This window comes from Lissotriton helveticus, chromosome 2_2 (assembly GCF_964261635.1).
Source record: "Lissotriton helveticus chromosome 2_2, aLisHel1.1, whole genome shotgun sequence".
Lineage (NCBI taxonomy): Eukaryota > Metazoa > Chordata > Amphibia > Caudata > Salamandridae > Lissotriton > Lissotriton helveticus.
Window position 1 is genome coordinate 331,308,840 of NC_136060.1, and position 18,474 is coordinate 331,327,313.

At 42.5% G+C, this 18,474-nt stretch overlaps 1 pseudogene; it reads left to right on the plus strand.

The window, feature by feature from the left end:
• Positions 1-18,474, plus strand: part of LOC144821659 (protein MAK16 homolog pseudogene) — a 107,976-nt pseudogene that overhangs the window by 19,732 nt on the left and 69,770 nt on the right.

An 18,474-nucleotide genomic window follows, 5' to 3' on the forward strand; every position in this document is an offset into this window, starting at 1 on the left:
TTATAACTTGCTGTTGTGTGCTTCCTTAAAAGCTTTTGGGCCTTGAGATATATATATATATATATATATTTATATATATATATTCACTGAAAAAACCATAGGTTAGAGACCATATATAGTTAGGAATTAGCATTTAAAAAACCTTGAAAATTCACTGAAAAAACCATAGGTTATAGACCATATATAGTTAGGGATTAGCATTTAAAAAACCTTATTTTACTCACACAAAACCATTGAAATTCCATATATAGTTAGTTGCACTAACTATATATCGCGCACCCGCAATCCACTGCTGATGATGTCACATATTACATCATTCATGACATGGTCAGTGACATCACTGATGACATCACTGATGACATCTCAAATGACATCACTGATGACATCATCCAGTGACTGTGTGTTTCTGTAAAGTTTAAATATGTTTTACATATTGAAGAATGAGTAGATGTAGAAGTGTCTGGATGAAGGATTTAGTAGGTGCGTGACTGACTGTATGAGTGAGTGATTAAATGTGTCTCACTGAGTGCATGGGTTAGTGACTAAACTGTCTTAATTTGTGCATCATTATGTCTGTTGTTCTGTAAACTGCTGCATGTGTTGGTCAGTAGCTATATGAGTAACTATATGGGTTATTGATTGATTGCCCAAGTATTTGTATGGGAGACTGAGTGTGTGTGTGGCTGGCTGGGAGGTGTGTGACTCTGTGCAGATCAATGTGTACTTGTATCAATGATTGCATAAGAGAGTAAGTATGTGTTAGTATATGTTTCAAAATGTAAGGTGCTCTATGTTTAACTGTATAGATTAGAAAATGGAAGTGTGATTGATTATTTACAGGACTGACTAGGTGTGTGAGTAACTCCATGGATGAGTGACAGAGTGTGAGAGTCTGTATAGGTGTATGAGTGCATATGATAGTGTTGTAAAGATGAGTGATTGTATGTATGAATGATTGTATGGGTAAATGAGTGAATGTGTGTGTAAACATAGGAATCACTGAGTGCGTATGTAGTAACTAGTATTGGTGTGTCAATGGTTTCAAAAATTATACTCTGTATTTAACACTGGGTGTAACAGAGGTTATATTAAAGTGTGAGGAGATGCATTGTATTGTCACATGAATGATATCATCAGTGATGTGGTCATTGATGTCAAATGAGATGTCATCAGTGATGTCATCAGTGATGTCATTTGAGATGTCATCAGTGATGTCATTTGAGATGTTATCAGTGATGTCATTTGAGATGTCATCAGTGATGTCATCAGTGATGTCATTTGAGATGTCATCAGTGATGTCATCAGTGATGTCACTGACCATGTCATGAATGATGTAATATGTGACATCATCAGCAGTGGATTGCGGGTGCGCGATATATAGTTAGTGCAACTAACTATATATGGAATTTCAATGGTTTTGTGTGAGTAAAATAAGGTTTTTTAAATGCTAATCCCTAACTATATATGGTCTATAACCTATGGTTTTTTCAGTGAATTTTCAAGGTTTTTTAAATGCTAATTCCTAACTATATATGGTCTCTAACCTATGGTTTTTTCAGTGAATTTCAATGGTTTTTTAATAGCAAATATCATAAGCTGTCGAATGTCAAGTACGTGGTAAGTAAAAACATTTTCGTGTTTATGCACACTGATCTGCTTTGAATGCTGCCCCCCCCCTCCCCCTCATTTCTATTAGGAGTACTCTCTCTTTGCAGATAGTGAAGGGTAGTTAACGCAGGCCTTTGCCCCCGTTGTAATCCGTCGTGCCTGCTTCTCTCTCCATTTGATTGATTGTTATCCAAGCATTTACTGTTTTAGAATTGGTTCTCTTTGGTTCATTCTCTATTTACAAACAAGCACATAGTCGCAATACTCTGTTTAGTCTTTGCAGATAGCGAAAAATCGTGTAAAAAAACAAAAGGAATCGAGCAAAATCAGTAGGCCACTAATGGGATCTCTTTTTGACCTCGCTAAAATAGAAACATTAGGAACAACCCCTCATGACAAACACGAAACTATTGAGATGAACTGAACTCCACACCATGATGGCTGCAATACAGCTCGGCTCCGCCACCCACCCTGCCCAAAATAACGATAAACTCTATGCAAATATTACAAATATATACAACACACCAGCAAAGTAACAGGGTAAAACATTTTATTAAACAACTATTTACATAACTATTTTATACTTTTTGTTGCCCGATCCGGCTAGCTCAATCGATCGAGCATGAAACTCATGCACTCTGATGGTTCAAAGTTTTGAGGAGTGCTTGTAACACTGTCTGAAGCCTATTTGCACTTGCTTCAGCTTCACTATTCTCAAAGTAAAGTGGGGGCTGTTTGAGGACGTGACTGCATTTGTGAACAATGTAATGCGGTGCCACCCTGAACCGCTTGACGGAGGCCCCCGAGGGACGGTGTGATGGCGCGGACTCGGAGGGGGCGCTTGGCTCCGGCTCCCTCCCCAAGTCGTGTTCTCCTGGTGTAGCCTGAGATCGCCCCCGACATAGGTGGCCGGCTCCCGGGATCAAGCGGAACTTTTTGCCTTTTGGTAACTCTTCCATTCTTGACCTTGTCCCACAATCCGTTTCACCTAAAGACACGCTGTAGTGGGGCGCCCCTTTACCATTTCAGTTGCCATTCCGCCCGCTTTTGCTACACTGTGCCTCTTCCGCTATTCAGCTGTTTACCGCCCGCTCTTTCGACTACAGCGTCTCGCTCACCATGTAGTTGAGTTGCTCCCGCTCTTGCGGTGTAGCGATAGCCGGCTGCCACAGTACTCTCAAAATGGCGGCCGGCTCTTCAGATTTGGGCGTGGTCCACTAAAATTGCCCTGCGACACCTTGGAACTCGGACGCTTGTCTGCTAGAGATTGGGCTCCATTCTCGAAAGCGTCCCCTCAGCCTTGAAGATTCTACAAAAGTCTTGGGGGCCCCCGACTCCCGCAGGCTTCTGGTGGGGAGCGGCTAGCATTATTACTCGTGGAATGGCCACGACGGAGCTACGAAATGGTGGTGCTCTCATGCTAACGCCAGCTTCAGTCTGAAACATCCAGAAACACTGTAGACTACCAATTCGATCAGTTCCGGTAGCGCCCCAACGTGACCCGGTAGAGAAGAACTAGCCCTCCCCTCTTTGACTGATGGTTCTTGTTGCCTGTCCCTTCTGTTGTCATTTAACAGAACTATTTAGCCTGCTGAAAGGGGTTGTGTTCCGACCGCTGGTTGGTGGAGACATTTTGACTATATTCTGGACCTGCGTTGTCGCGTAATGCATCATATGACGCGCCGCGTTAGCGCATCCGGAAGTGATCCGGGGCGCGACGCGCAGCGCGTAACGTAAGCATAACAGGTCATGTGACTTGTTAATAAAACTTTTCATTGGTTCATTTTACTTTTCTTATTCTAATGATGAAAGGCTTGGTCATATGACCTAAAAATTACGCTTTTTATTACTTTCGAACATTATTTTTTCTTAAATATATGTTATAATGTTCCAGGCTAATGTACTTTCCCGGAAAATTTACAACTGTCCTGCAAGTAAAATATATTCCTTTTTCGAGAAAAAGGGCGTTTCTTCGTCCCATGACGGAGCCGTTGAGCAAAAGAGGGTCGGCCTGCTGTCTTAGTCGCCGATACGCCTGAATATGAGATTCTTATCGATCACTTTATGTTGCAGGAGTAGAAAACACAACAGCCCTTGACCATTTATCTTTACTGCGTTCCTGCGTATTATACCTTTTACCCTTCATGTAATTGGTCTGCTTTATTTCACTTGCCTTTTACTGATTCTAAAACAGTGACTATTATTAAAAACTTTACCAATGTATATACTACTACCATGTTTTCTTTTAAAAACCTTTATTGTGAAAATGTCATCATACAAATACGGGCCTATAACCACGTGGGCCGGCCACGGAGCAAACTGTAATCGTATATGATGAGTAGACATTTACACTGTAGAGGAACGTAACGGGCGGGCCATTAGGTTGCAAGAACTAAAGTGTCTAACAGTTGCAGAATCGGTGGACGTACATTTTATAATTAAAATACGACAGGGCCAGTTACAATAAAATTATCTAGATATACATTTGCGGGCAAGTACCATGGGTGACGTTAATTCGAACTTTCAATAGTACAGTAATCAATAACACATCAGAACTTAATATCAATAGGGATATCGAAATATTCAATCTATTCTCGTCCCCGCCCGCCATGTGCTTCAAAACTGCATACGTATCTCGTGATATCAAGGTTGTGCAACCAGTACACAACAAGGAGTTACGAGTCCCATTTATTCCGGCGCCATTTTGGGCGAGGACGGGCAGGTCCAGGATATAGTCAAAATGTCTCTACCAACCATCGACTGTGATGATGTTCATATGCTGTATTTATTAGAGTAACACTCATCTGTCCACATGAAATTAATTTGCCACAATCTAAACATGTCATTTTAATCTTTCCAAAGTTCTTCTAAATATTTGGGACCGTTTCCCTTGCCTCTGATGCTGTCAGTGCCACTTCTTTGATGAATGTACTGGCAGGTCGGGGGTTCTCCTCCAAATCTCTCTTTTATGCAGCACTATAATTAATCGGTGCCACCTCTCCATATGACGATGCATGGTATAGTTACCATAACTATATTTTTTTTCGGTTCCTCTGGAGAGTACATCGTGGCAGATGAAGCGTGTAACGTACCGGGCATTTACCTTTTTTTGCATGTAGAGGAAAGGAAAAAAAATTCGAGCGTCCGAGTTCTAAGGTGTCCCAGGGCCATTTTAGTGGACCAGGCCCAAATCCAAAGAACAGGCCGCCATTTTGAGAGTCCTGTTGCAGCCGCCTGTCGCTGTAGCATCAAGAGCGGCCGAAACTCAGCTGAATGGCAACTGAAGCGGTAAAGGGGCTCCCCACTACAGCAGACGAGCCTCCACCTAGGAAGGCCCGTTCACGCCGCCTTCCCCCCCCCCCCTTCGGGCACCCCACGCCGTTATTCGGAGCAGGATTGTAGGATGGCCACACCAGTACGGCAACTTGCTAGACACCACCTCGGTGCCTACCGAATCTCAGCGCCTTGTGGTGTCTTCTATTCAGAAAACATTGTTGTGCTGCCTTCGACCTATTCGCCGCAAGTGCGCACGCAACTCAGCTGCATAGCTTGCTAGACACCACCTCGGTGCTAACCGAATCTCAGCGCCTTGTGGTGTCTTCTATTCCGAAAATATTGTTGCGCTGCCTTTGGCCCCATTCGCACATCGGTCCGCTACTGACGCCATCTCACAGGCCAACGGGGCGCCCCACGCCGACTTTCAGCATTGTAGGATGGCCACACCAGTGCGACAACTTGCTAGACACCACCTCGGTGCCATCCGGATCTTGGCATCTCAGCGCCTTGTGGTGTATTCTATTCAGAAAATATTGTTGCGCTGCCTTTGGCCCCATTCGCACATCGGTCCGCTACTGCCGCCATCTCACAGGCCAACGGGGCGCCCCACGCCGACTTTCAGCATTGTAGGATGGCCACACCAGTGCGACAACTTGCTGGACACCACCTCGGTGCCATCCGGATCTTGGCGCGTTGTGCTGCCTTCGGCCTATTCGCACATCGGTCCGCTACTGACGCCGCCTCACGTGCCAACGGATTTTCTACGCTTTTTATACCCTATGCCGCATAACAGGTCATGTGACTTGTTTATAAAACTTTTCATTTGTTCATTTTACTTTTGGTTTCCTAATGATGGAAGGCTTGATCATATGACCTAAAAATAACACTTTTCATTGGATGAAAACTTTTTTTTTTCCCAAACGATGAAAGCCCCACCTTGTTTCTGGATGTTTCAGACTGAAGCTGGCACCATCTCGTGGCTCCGTCGTGGTCATTCCGCGAGCAATCATGGCAGCCGCTCCCCACCGGAAGCCTGCAGGAGTCGGGGGCCCCCAAGACTTTTGTAGAATCCTCAAGGCGGAGGGGACGCTTTCGAGAATGGGGTCCAAGACCTAGCAGACAAGCGTCCGATTTCCAAGGTGTCCCAGGGCCATTTCAGTGGACCAGGCCCAAAAAGGAAAGAGCCTGCCGCCATTTTGAGAGTCCTGTGACAGCCGCCTATCGCTGCACCGCAAGAGTGGGCGCAACTCAGCTGAATTGCGGATTTTGACACAGTGGACCAAAAGCGGATGGAATGGCAACTGAAACGGTAAAGGGGCGCCCCACTACAGCAGACGAGGCTCCACCTGGGGAGGCCCGTTCATGCCGCCTCCCCCACCCCCGGGGCGCCCCACGCCGTTATTCGGAGGGCGGCAACTTACTGGACATCACCTCGGTGCCATCCACATTTCAGCGCGTTCTGCTGCCTTGGAACTATTCGCACAACAGACCGCTACTGACGACCCACCCCCCGGGACGCCCCACGCCGGATACCCAAATCAGTGCGGCACCCAGGCAACATCACCTGGGTGCCGTCCAGAGATTTCTGGACGTTGTGCTGCCTTGGGACTATTCGCACAACCGACCGCTACTGACCATTGTTCCTTCTTTTTCCCTAAAAATGTTTAAATGTTTTTACTGTTTTTGTTTTGTTGTATATATTTATAAGTTATTAAAGTTTTATAATCCTACTACTTTGTTGGAGTGCTATATATTTTTAATGTGACACATAATTGTAAAAACTTTGATGTACAAAGAGTCATCCCTGGAATCTTCCGCTTCAGGCTCGGTCCCCTCCCCAATCACAATACAGGATGGTTTTCAGATAGTAGGAACGCGTGTGGTGTGACGGATCTCATCGGGTGTGGGCCTTGATCTACTATAACTCCTTTGAAGAGGGGTGATTCTTTACAGCTGGGGCCATAAACTACATCTGCAAGGCTAGCTGATAGCCTGGGACCGGCCTGGACAATCGGACACAGAGGAAGAGGAGTGTCAGAGGGTGCGGTAGTGAATAGGGCGAAAGGGAGGTGTCGGGCGGGCACAGGGTGTGATTCTCAGGCAAGAGCAGCGCAGATGGGGGGAGGTTTATTGCCCATGCATAAGACAGAGAGCGGGGGTGACCAGTGCCTGGGGGAGATGCTTGCGAGGGTGGGGAGCCATGCTAAGGATCGACAGCGTGCAGAGAGTGGGTCTGGTCAAGTCATCTAAAATGGCTGCCGTGCAAGACAAAAGTGTGGCATTTTAAAAAAGGCAAGATGGCGCAGACAATGTTTTTCAACACTTCCTGATTTCCTTCGAATCGAACGTTAACAGACGTTGGGGCATATTACCAAAGTTAAGCGATATTTATCCCTAACGATGCTTAGCAACGAATTTTTTACCGCTAAGCATCGTCAGAAATTATCGCAGATAAACCTTGCTATTATCAAGGTTTATCGCAAATGCGATAAAAAACGGCCGCAATGCATTAATATCGCTGAAAAGTCAGCGATATTCATGCATTACCGAGCTAATGCTCTTAGCCATGTTATCCACCTCCCATTGGATAACATGGCTAAGAACTGCTCAGGGCAGGTGTTACTTTTTGGAGATATTCGCGCTTAGGGCGAATATCTCCAAAAGTTGGTAATAGGAGATAGCGATGTTAGCGACTGTTTCCAGTCGCTAACATCTTGGCATGCCCACTTTGCATGTCATTAGTGATAAATATCACTGACATGCAAAGTGGGGCCCAAGATGGTCGCTATCTCCTACTAGCGGTCGCTAACTGGTGTTAGCGACAGCTAGGTAATACGGAGATAATTTTATCTCCGCTTTCTTGGCTTTTAAAGCCAAAAAAGCGGAGATAAACCCCCTTGATAATATGCCCCGTTATCTCTCCCACACTACCGGTCCCCCTGGGCTTAAACGCCGAGATGGTAGGGACTGCATCCCGTGAAGATAGGCCGAGACGTCACTCAGCAGAAAAAAAAGTTTAAAAAAAGTCTATAAACATACAATAAGTTAAAAGTCAATCATTCTTCATTCCTTGTAGTACGCTCCCCAGTCCGCTTCCCGTTACGCTAACCGGGCGCACCCCACCAAAAAAACGATGGGTTTTTTTGTTTTTTTTTGCCCCGCGGAGCCCTTTTAAAGCCTCCACATCAAACCTATGGGGTCAGGGAGGATCTACTATGCTCCCTTATGGTCATTTGCCCCTTTGCTTTGGCCTCCTCTTGTCTCTTGATCCTACCGAGAGACAAGATGGCGGCCGCTACGGACTGTTTGGAATGTTTACAGACGCCGGAGAACCAATCAGCTTCGCTTCACAAAGCTCCGTAACGCGAAAAGTACGCGAAGTGGAGCGCTGCCCGGAGCGCTGTTACAGATATATATCTTTTTTTGAACGTTAATTTCTCAAAATCCACTGGAGCACATATATTGAGACCTAGCAAAGGCACATCGGGCTACCAGTCCCTACAATTTTGCCAAGTTTCGTGCAAATCCATTCAGCCGTTCGATTATTATTATTTTTTTTTTTTTTGCCCCGCGGGGCCCTTTTAAAACCTCCACATCAAACCTAGGGGGTCAGGGAGGATCTACTATGCCCCCTTATGGTCATTTTCCCCTTCGCTTTGGCCTCCTCTTGTCTCTCGATCCTACCGAGAGACAAGATGGCGGCCGCTACGGACTGTTTGGAATGTTTACAGACGCCGGAGAACCAATCAGCTTCGCTTCACAAAGCTCCGTAACGCGAAAAGTACGCGAACTGGAGCGCTGCCCGGTCCGCTGTTACAGATATATATCTTTTTTTGAACGTTAATTTCTCAAAATCCACTGGAGCACATATATTGAGACCTAGCAAAGGTAGGTATATATAGTTAGGATTTTTTCTCTATGGGTTTTTTGAAAATTCTATGTCTAATAACTTTGGCGTTTGTGGACGGAATTGGCTGAAAGTTTCAGGAAAATGGCACATTTTGTTTTCTGAGCAGCCCTTGAAAATTTGGGGGGGGTTCGTCAAGGGGGGGCCGAGAAAAAAGGGGGGTCCCAAAACGTGTTTTTAACATTGAGTTTTCCATAGGGCGGTTGGCCTCACTTTTAGCCCGAACGGCTGAATGGATTTGCACGAAACTTGGCAAAATTGTAGGGACTGGTAGCCCGATGTGCCTTTTGTAGGTCTCAATATATGTGCTCCAGTGGATTTTGAGAAATTAACGTTTAAAAAAAGATATATATCTGTAACAGCGGACCGGTTAGCGCTCTGGTTCGCGGACTTTTCGCGCAACGGAGCTTTGTGAAGCGAAGCTGATTGGTTCTCCGGCGTCTGTCAACATTCCAAACAGTCCGTAGCGGCCGCCATCTTGTCTCTCGGTAGGATCGAGAGACAAGAGGAGGTCAAAACAAAGGGGGAAATAACTATAAGGGGGCATAGTAGATCCTCGCTGACCCCCTAGGTTTGATGTGGAGGTTTTAAAAGGGCCCCGCGGGGCAAAAAAAAACCAAAATAATAATAATCGAACGGCTGAATGGATTTGCACGAAACTTGGCAAAATATTAGGGACTGGTAGCCCGATGTGCCTTTGCTAGGTCTCAATATATGTGCTCCAGTGGATTTTGAGAAATTAACGTTCAAAAAAAGATATATATCTGTAACAGCGCTCCGCTTCGCGTACTTTTCGCGTTACGGAGCTTTGCGAAGCTGATTGGTTCTCCGGCGTCTGTCAACATTCCAAACAGTCCGTAGCGGCCGCCATCTTGTCCCTCGGTAGGATTGAGAGACAAGAGGAGGCCAAAGCGAAGGGGGAAATGACCATAAGGGGGCATAGTAGATCCTTCCTGACCTCTTAGGTTTGATGTACCATTTTGCCAAGTTTGGTGTAATTCCGTTCAGCCATTCAGGCTGTAGACGTATGTAAATGTCCTATGGAAAATTGCATGGGGAAAACACATTTGAAAGTGTTGAAATTTAGAACCAATTAAAATGTTACTTTGGTTTTGTATTTGTGTGTGATGAAAGTTAATTGGTTATGTATATATGTCAAATGAGAGGAAACCACAGCCATTTTGTGATACTACTGTCTGAGGTACATTTGTGAGGAATTTTTGGTGGTGAATTTCTGGTGTTTGATTTACACAGTACTAACACTTCTGCTACTTTTAAAAAGGTGAGTTGTTAATTTGTAAGGGGAACTATGTTGTACACTTGAAGATAATTTGAAAAATGTTTTCTGTTATTTATTTGCAGTCCTTCTGTTATACTAAATACTTGATAAAGTTAGTTTTATATTATGTATTACTAAAGACGATAAATGAAAGTGATTATTTTTTTCTGCAATTTACAGCAAGCAATTTCAAAATAAAATGGCTCACAATGAAGAGACCGTGGCAATTTCTTTTGAATTGTCCAACACATTGATTGAAATTGAGAGCACCAATAATGAAATATTGTCACAAGGAGGACATGACTTGTATGATTCCATTAGATTGATTGAAATGGACAGCACCAAGAATGAAATATTGTCACAAGGAGATGACTTGAATGATTCCACTACATTGATTGAAATTGAGAGCACCAATAATGAAATATTGTCACAAGGAGGAGATGGCTTGTATGATTCCATTAGATTGATTGAAATGGACAGCACCAATAATGACATATTGTCACAAGGAGGAGATGACTTGAATGATTCCACTACATTGATTGAAATTGAGAGCACCAATAATGAAATATTGTCACGAGGAGATGACTTGAATGATTCCACTACATTGATTGAAATTGACAGCACCAATAATGAAATATTGTCACAAGGAGGAGATGACTTGAATGATTTTTTTGATCAATCTCTTGATGGCGAATTTATCGAGTGTTTGGAGACCATAGAGTTACAAGAATCATCATTGGAGACTTTTAATGAGGACATTGCTGATGAGGACATGTTACTAGTTCTTTCAAATTTAGAAAATTCTGAAGAATAAATTTATATTTAGAAATCAAAAATTGTTTGAGACATTATTCATTTTTATTTTTAATTTATGAGGTTGTAGCGAAGTGATTGTAGTATAAAATGAGACTTATAGTATAGAGTGCAACATTTTTATGTTACATGGTAAGTTTACTCATATTTACTTCCCTTCTGCCACTATATTATCTCCAATGTGTATTTGACATGTCTTCTTCATCTCCGGCCTCCTTTCTCTCACTGTGTGTCTCCGATGCATCTTATCGCTGGTATTTTGTGTAATTACAGAAGAGAGTAAAATAAAATAGTTCGGAACGTGAAAAGGGGGCAAAGTAGAGTACTCCTCACCCCCTAGGCCTTTTTAGGCGGTCCCAAAAGGATCAGTTTCTGCTTTCCTGAGAGATTATGGTATGAGTTCCATATACCACAATAACTTGCATTACAACATGCAAGATATCTATCTCCTATTACCAACTTTTGGAGATATTCGCGCTAAGCGCGAATATCTCCAAAAAGTAACACCTGCCCTGAGCAGTTCTTAGCCATGTTATCCAATGGGAGGTGGATAACATGGCTAAGAGTATTAGCTCGGTAATGCATGAATATCGCTGAGTTTTTAGCGATATTCATGCATTGCGGCCGTTTATTATCGCATTTGCGATAAACCTTGATAATAGTAAGGTTTATCTTCGATAATTTCTGACGATGCTTAGTGGTAAAAAATTGGTTGGTAAGCATCGTTAGCGATAAATATCGCTTAACTTTGGTAATATGCCCCAACGTCTGTTAACGTTCGATTCGAAGGAAATGAGGAAGTGTTGAAAAACATTGTCTGCGCCATCTTGCCTTTTTTGAAATGCCACACTTTTGTCGTGCACGGCAGCCATTTTAGATGTCTTGACCAGACCCACTCTCTGCACGCTGTCGATTCGTAGCATGGCTCCTCACCCACGCAAGCATCTTCCCTAGGCACTGGTCACCACCGCTCTCTGTCTTATGCATGGGCAATAAACCTCCCCCCATCTGCGCTGCTCTTCCCTGAGAATCACACTCTGTGCCCGCCCGACACCTCCCTTTCGCCCTATTCACTACCGCACCCTCTGACACTCCTCTTTCTCTGTGTCCGATTGTCCAGGCTATCAGCTAGCCCTGCAGATGTAGTTTATGGCCCCAGCTGTAAAGAATCACCCCTCTTCAAAGGAGTTATAGTAGATCAAGGCCCACACTCGATGAGATCCGTCACACCACACGTGTTCCTACTATCTGAAAACCATCCTGTATTGTGATTGGGGAGGGGACCGAGCCTGAAGCGGAAGATTCCAGGAATGACTCTTTGTACATCAAAGTTTTTACAATTATGTGTCACATTAAAAATATATAGCACTCCAACAAAGTAGTAGGAATATAAAACTTTAATAACATATAAATATATACAACAAAACAAAAACAGTAAAAACATTTAAACAACGAAGAGACCGTGGCAATTTCTTTTTAATTATCCAATAGATTTATTGAAATTGACAGCACCAATAATGAAATATTCTTGTCAGTAGCGGTCTGTTGTGCGAATAGTTCCAAGGCAGCAGAACGCGCTGAAATCTAGATGGCACGAAAGTGATGTCTAGTAAGTTGCCGCCCAGCAAAAAACGGCGTGGGGTGCCGCGGGGGTGAGTGAGTCCAGTAGGCACCACAGCTATTCTTACCGGCATTGCAGAATTACTGCTGGGGACAATGCCTGTGCTGTAGCAGGGTCACAGCAGAAACAAAAAGGATTCTGTTGAAGATGTTGTTGGTTTTCAATTTGAAAACAGTTCTGGTGTCAACTGCTATGCTAATGTAGTGGTTAATGTTTTGTTTTCTCTAGAAAATGTAAAAGAGGGGGAGGCAGTCCAAAGTTCCGTTAAAAGGGCAAAGGAAAGGATCGGTGGTTTGAACTATCAGTCAAAAAGGGGAGGGGGTGCAATAATTTTTCCTACCGGGTCACACTGTGCTTTCACTGGAAGTGAGGTCTGCAGGATTCTAGTAATTCAAAGTGAGGCTGGCGCCAGCATGGGAGCGCCGACGTCCCGCGGATACAGTTTCGTCACTCCACGGGCGATCATGGCAGTCATTCCCCATCGGGGGTCGGAGACTCCCGCGGCTCCTCTAGAATCTTCAAGGTCGTGGAGGACTACGGTGGTGGAGTCAACCAGTGACCGGGCCATTTCTTTATGTTGGGCCCGCTCTTGCCAGGTCGACCGCCATTTTGAGAGTTCGGCAGCTACCGGCGATCGCGGGGTCACATGAGCGGACGGGCTCCACCCTGCCGGGCGAGACGTTGCAGCATGGCCACAGTGGAAGAACCCTTTTCCGGGCGCCTGGAGCGCTGAGGGTGCAGCTGGGAAGCCTCCACCTGGGGAGGCGGGAGAGGCCTGTTCGCACCGTCTCTCCCTCCCAGTGCACCCCACGGCATCTCGCTTGAGATTTGTTATGGCCGGACCAGGCGATGAGGACGAGGGGGGGGTCGGAGGCATGTGCAAGACATCCCCCCCCAGTGTTGTCGCAGCCATTATAAAAGAAAGAAGTGTCCCGTCCGTCTTCGGGCCGGGCTTCCGGTGGATGTCGGCCGGACGCCCCTGGCTCTGGCCCCATGAACGGGTTTCTTGGTTTATCGGCTGCAGCCGGATCCCGTCGGCCTCGGCCCCCCGACCGTTGGTGGTCGGACCGGAAGAGCATGTGGCGGGACTACCTGCAACTCTCAAGGGCCACCGCGGCCGGACTGGGAGAGAGAGGGGAGGGTCGAGGAGACATTCCCCCCCCCTGCAACTGTTCAGCGTTGTAAAGGCAATCCCCTGGCCGGGTCCCGCTGGCCTCGGCCTCTCCTTCGGCTACACCCTACGTTAGGATCTCCTGGCCGAGGCGTGACAGCAGGACCTGCCTTATATGGGCTGCTCCCGGCTGGGCGTAGCCGGAACCCTGCCCCACCTTGGAAGTTTCCAGAGTGGGGGTGGATGTTCTACTGACTTGCATTTTCCCTAGTCTATCGATTTTTTTGGCGTGGCAGGCGGTGGGACAGCGAGGGGTGATTTGGTTTCTCTTACTGTTTTTCTGGTCTCTCACCACTGGCATATTTTAACGTTTTCTTGTTTCTAGGACATTAATAGGTTTTATCATTACGTTATGTTATCGTTTCTTTGTTCGTTGTTTAATAAAAGTTCATGTTCATCAGTGGCCTACTGATTTTCGTTTTCCTATTTTTTTCTTTCCAGGTTGTTTCATGGTAAAGTTTCTGTTAACAGGATACAGTGATCACTTCGTTATTATTGCATATGTCCTTTTCACTAGGGGTGCTCTCTGGTCGGGCCAGATGACGTATCTCTAGTAAATGGTCCGGGTGAAAAAGGTGCATCAATCAGTGGGGAGTAGATAGGCATGACAGATTACAACGGGGGAGAACGGTCCGCATTACGTACCCTTTCACTACTTGCAAAGATTTTCCTACGTTTATTTGCAAACAGGGAATACCTCCAAAAAGAACTAATTCCCAAACAGTCAATGTTCGGACAATCAATCAATCAATGAGGAATGAAATAGGTACGACGTGTTAAAGGCTTGCGTTACCTACCCTTCACTATCTGCAAAGGGAGATAGAATATTCCTATTCTTCCTCGTTTGCAGGTAGAGAAGATCCTTAAGAGAATTAACTTCGAACAATTCAATGCTCGATTGAAACAATCAACAAGGGGTACTGTGAACACAAATGAACGCCGCTTATATACATACGCATTGCTATTTTCAACAGGTTGTTCCTAATGTTTCTATTTTAGCGAGGTCAAAAGAGATCCCATTAGTGGCCTACTGATTTTGCTCGATTCCTTTTGTTTTTTTACACGATTTTTCGCTATCTGCAAAGACTAAACAGAGTATTGCGACTCTGTGCTTGTTTGTAAATAGAGAATGAACCAAAGAGAACAATCAATCAAATGGAGAGAGAAGCAGGCACGACGGATTACAAAGGGGGCAAAGGGCTGCGTTAACTACCCTTCACTATCTGCAAAGAGAGAGTACTCCTAATAGAAATGAGGGGTGGGGGGCAGCAATCAAAGCAGATCAGTGTGCATAAACACGAAAAAAAAAATTCTTACCACGTACTTGACATTCGACAGCTTATGATATTTGCTATTAAAAAACCATTGAAATTCACTGAAAAAACCATAGGTTATAGACCATATATAGTTAGGAATTAGCATTTACAAAACCTTGAAAATTCACTGAAAAAACCATAGGTTATAGACCATATATAGTTAGGAATTAGCATTTACAAAACCTTGAAAATTCACTGAAAAAACCATAGGTTATAGACCATATATAGTTAGGAATTAGCATTTAAAAAACCTTATTTTACTCACACAAAACCATTGAAATTCCATATATAGTTAGTTGCACTAACTATATATCGCGCACCCGCAATCCACTGCTGATGATGTCACATATTACATCATTCATGACATGGTCAGTGACATCACTGATGACATCACTGATGACATCTCAAATGACATCACTGATGACATCACTGATGACATCTCATTTGACATCAATGACCACATCACTGATGATATCATTCATGTGACAATACAATGCATCTCCTCACACTTTAATATAACCTCTGTTACACCCAGTGTTAAATACAGAGTATAATTTTTGAAACCATTGACACACCAATACTAGTTACTACATACGCACTCAGTGATTCCTATGTTTACACACACATTCACTCATTTACCCATACAATCATTCATACATACAATCACTCATCTTTACAACACTATCATATGCACTCATACACCTATACAGACTCTCACACTCTGTCACTCATCCATGGAGTTACTCACACACCTAGTCAGTCCTGTAAAGAATCAATCACACTTCCATTTTCTAATCTATACAGTTAAACATAGAGCACCTTACATTTTGAAACATATACTAACACATAATTACTCTCTTATACAATCATTGATACAAGTACACATTGATCTGCACAGAGTCACACACCTCCCAGCCAGCCACACACACACTCAGTCTCCCATACAAATACTTGGGCAATCAATCAATAACCCATATAGTTACTCATATAGCTACTGATCAACACATGCAGCAGTTTACAGAACAACAGACATAATGATGCACAAATTAAGACAGTTTAGTCACTAACCCATGCACTCAGTGAGACACATTTAATCACTCACTCATACAGTCAGTCACGCACCTACTAAATCCTTCATCCAGACACTTCTACATCTACTCATTCTTCAATATGTAAAACATATTTAAACTTTACAGAAACACACAGTCACTGGATGATGTCATCAGTGATGTCATCAGTGATGTCATTTGAGATGTCATCAGTGATGTCATCAGTGATGTCACTGACCATGTCATGAATGATGTAATATGTGACATCATCAGCAGTGGATTGCGGGTGCGCGATATATAGTTAGTGCAACTAACTATATATGGAATTTCAATGGTTTTGTGTGAGTAAAATAAGGTTTTTTAAATGCTAATTCCTAACTATATATGGTCTATAACCTATGGTTTTTTCAGTGAATTTTCAAGGTTTTGTAAATGCTAATTCCTAACTATATATGGTCTATAACCTATGGTTTTTTCAGTGAATATATATATATATATATATATATATATATATATTTAAGAAAAATTATAACAAGTTTTGTAGATAATATTAAAAATCTACAAAACAAATTTACAAAAGAACTATAAACATAAAACAAATTAAGAAAAATAAACCATTAATGCTATAAAATCTAATCAACCTATATTATTAAATATATTAGAGTCTAAGAATATTAAATATACTATTCCCACTCTAGTTTATCTAACCATAGGGAAAGTGTTGGACTTCTTAGGGGTTACAGTTACTATTCCTACTCCATTCACTGCAATAATAGGGAAAGTGATGGAATTAGAAGGAGTTAGGTTTACTATTCCTACTCCATACATTGCAACAGCAGAGAAAACATTGGACTTCGGAAGGGCTAAAATGTACTAGTCCCACTACAGTTCAAGCAACAGCAGGGAAGGCATTGGGTTTCAGAGAAGTGGCATTTACTATTTCCATTCCAGTCTACACAACAGTAGGTAGTCGTAAGTGTTGGACTTTGAAGGGGTTAAATTGACTATTTCCACTCCAAACATTGCAACAGTAGGGCAAGCGTTGGATTTTGCAGATGTAAAATTTACTATTCTCAATCCAAACAGTGCAATAGTAGGGAAATTGTTGTACTTTGAAGGAATAAAACTTACTATTCCCACTCCAGTCTGTGCAACAGTAGGGTAAGCGATACATTTAAGAGGGATGACATTTACTATTCTCACTCCAAACAGCACAACAGTAGGGAAAATGTTGGACTTTGAAGGGGTAAAACTTACTATTCCAACTCCAGTCTCAGCAACAGTAGGGAAAGTGATAGATTTTGGAGGGATGAAATTTACTATTCACACTCCAAACAGTACATTAGTAGGGAAAATGTTGGACTTTGGAGGGAGTGAAACTTACTATTCCCACTCCAAACAGCACAACAGTAGGGAAAGGGCTCAACTATGAAGACATTAATTTTACTATTCCTACTACAGTCAAAGAAGAGTAAGGAAAAAATGTCACTTCAAAAACATTACATATATGAGTTACCCCATCCATGTAAACATAAATAATAAACTCTTAATAACAAATATATACATTAAAATTAAAAAAGCATATATCTATTTAATAAACTAAAAACAATTAATCAATTTACACAATAACTATTACAAAATTATCAATTAATACAGAAGTGTTATTCAGTTATTAATTAATTTTCCACCTTGTGCCCATACAAGCATAGTAGTCCACACCTAAAATGTAACTAAAATAATAACTGTACCATAACTTACATTTAAAAAAAAAAAAAATTAATTAACAAATAATACTTTATTGTTAATTAATTATTACTTAATTAACTTCCTACCCTAGACCCCTACAAACTCAGCATCGCACACCTAAAATGTAACTCAAATAAATCATTATAGCCCAATTTACACAATTGATAGTTAATAAAATAATAATTAATAATTAATAATGTATTGCTAATTATTAATTACTTAATTAACTTCCTGTACTCCTGCAAACCCAGCATCCCACAACTAAAATGTAACTCAAATAAATACGTATAGCACAGTTTACATTATTTGAATTCAACTAAAAATTAACACGGAATGATTAATTGTTAAATAAATATTACTTAATTAACTTCCCACCCTGTACCCCTGAAAAGCAAACATTCCACAACTAAAATGTAACTCAAGCAAATATAGCACAATTTGCCAATTCAGCAAAGTTTATGCTTCATAATTAAAAAACTGTCATAATTTTTTTGAAATTATAATTATACTTACCTAAAATGACAAAGATGAAGATTCTTCTTTATGGATGGTCATCCATTTCTGTAAAAATCTGCAAAATAGAATAGGATCAAAATGTAATCCTTATTCTGAAAACGCAATTTTAGATCATATTAGTCCCAAGTCTGAATCCACAAATTCAATTTCCTGGACTGAGATCAATACTTGT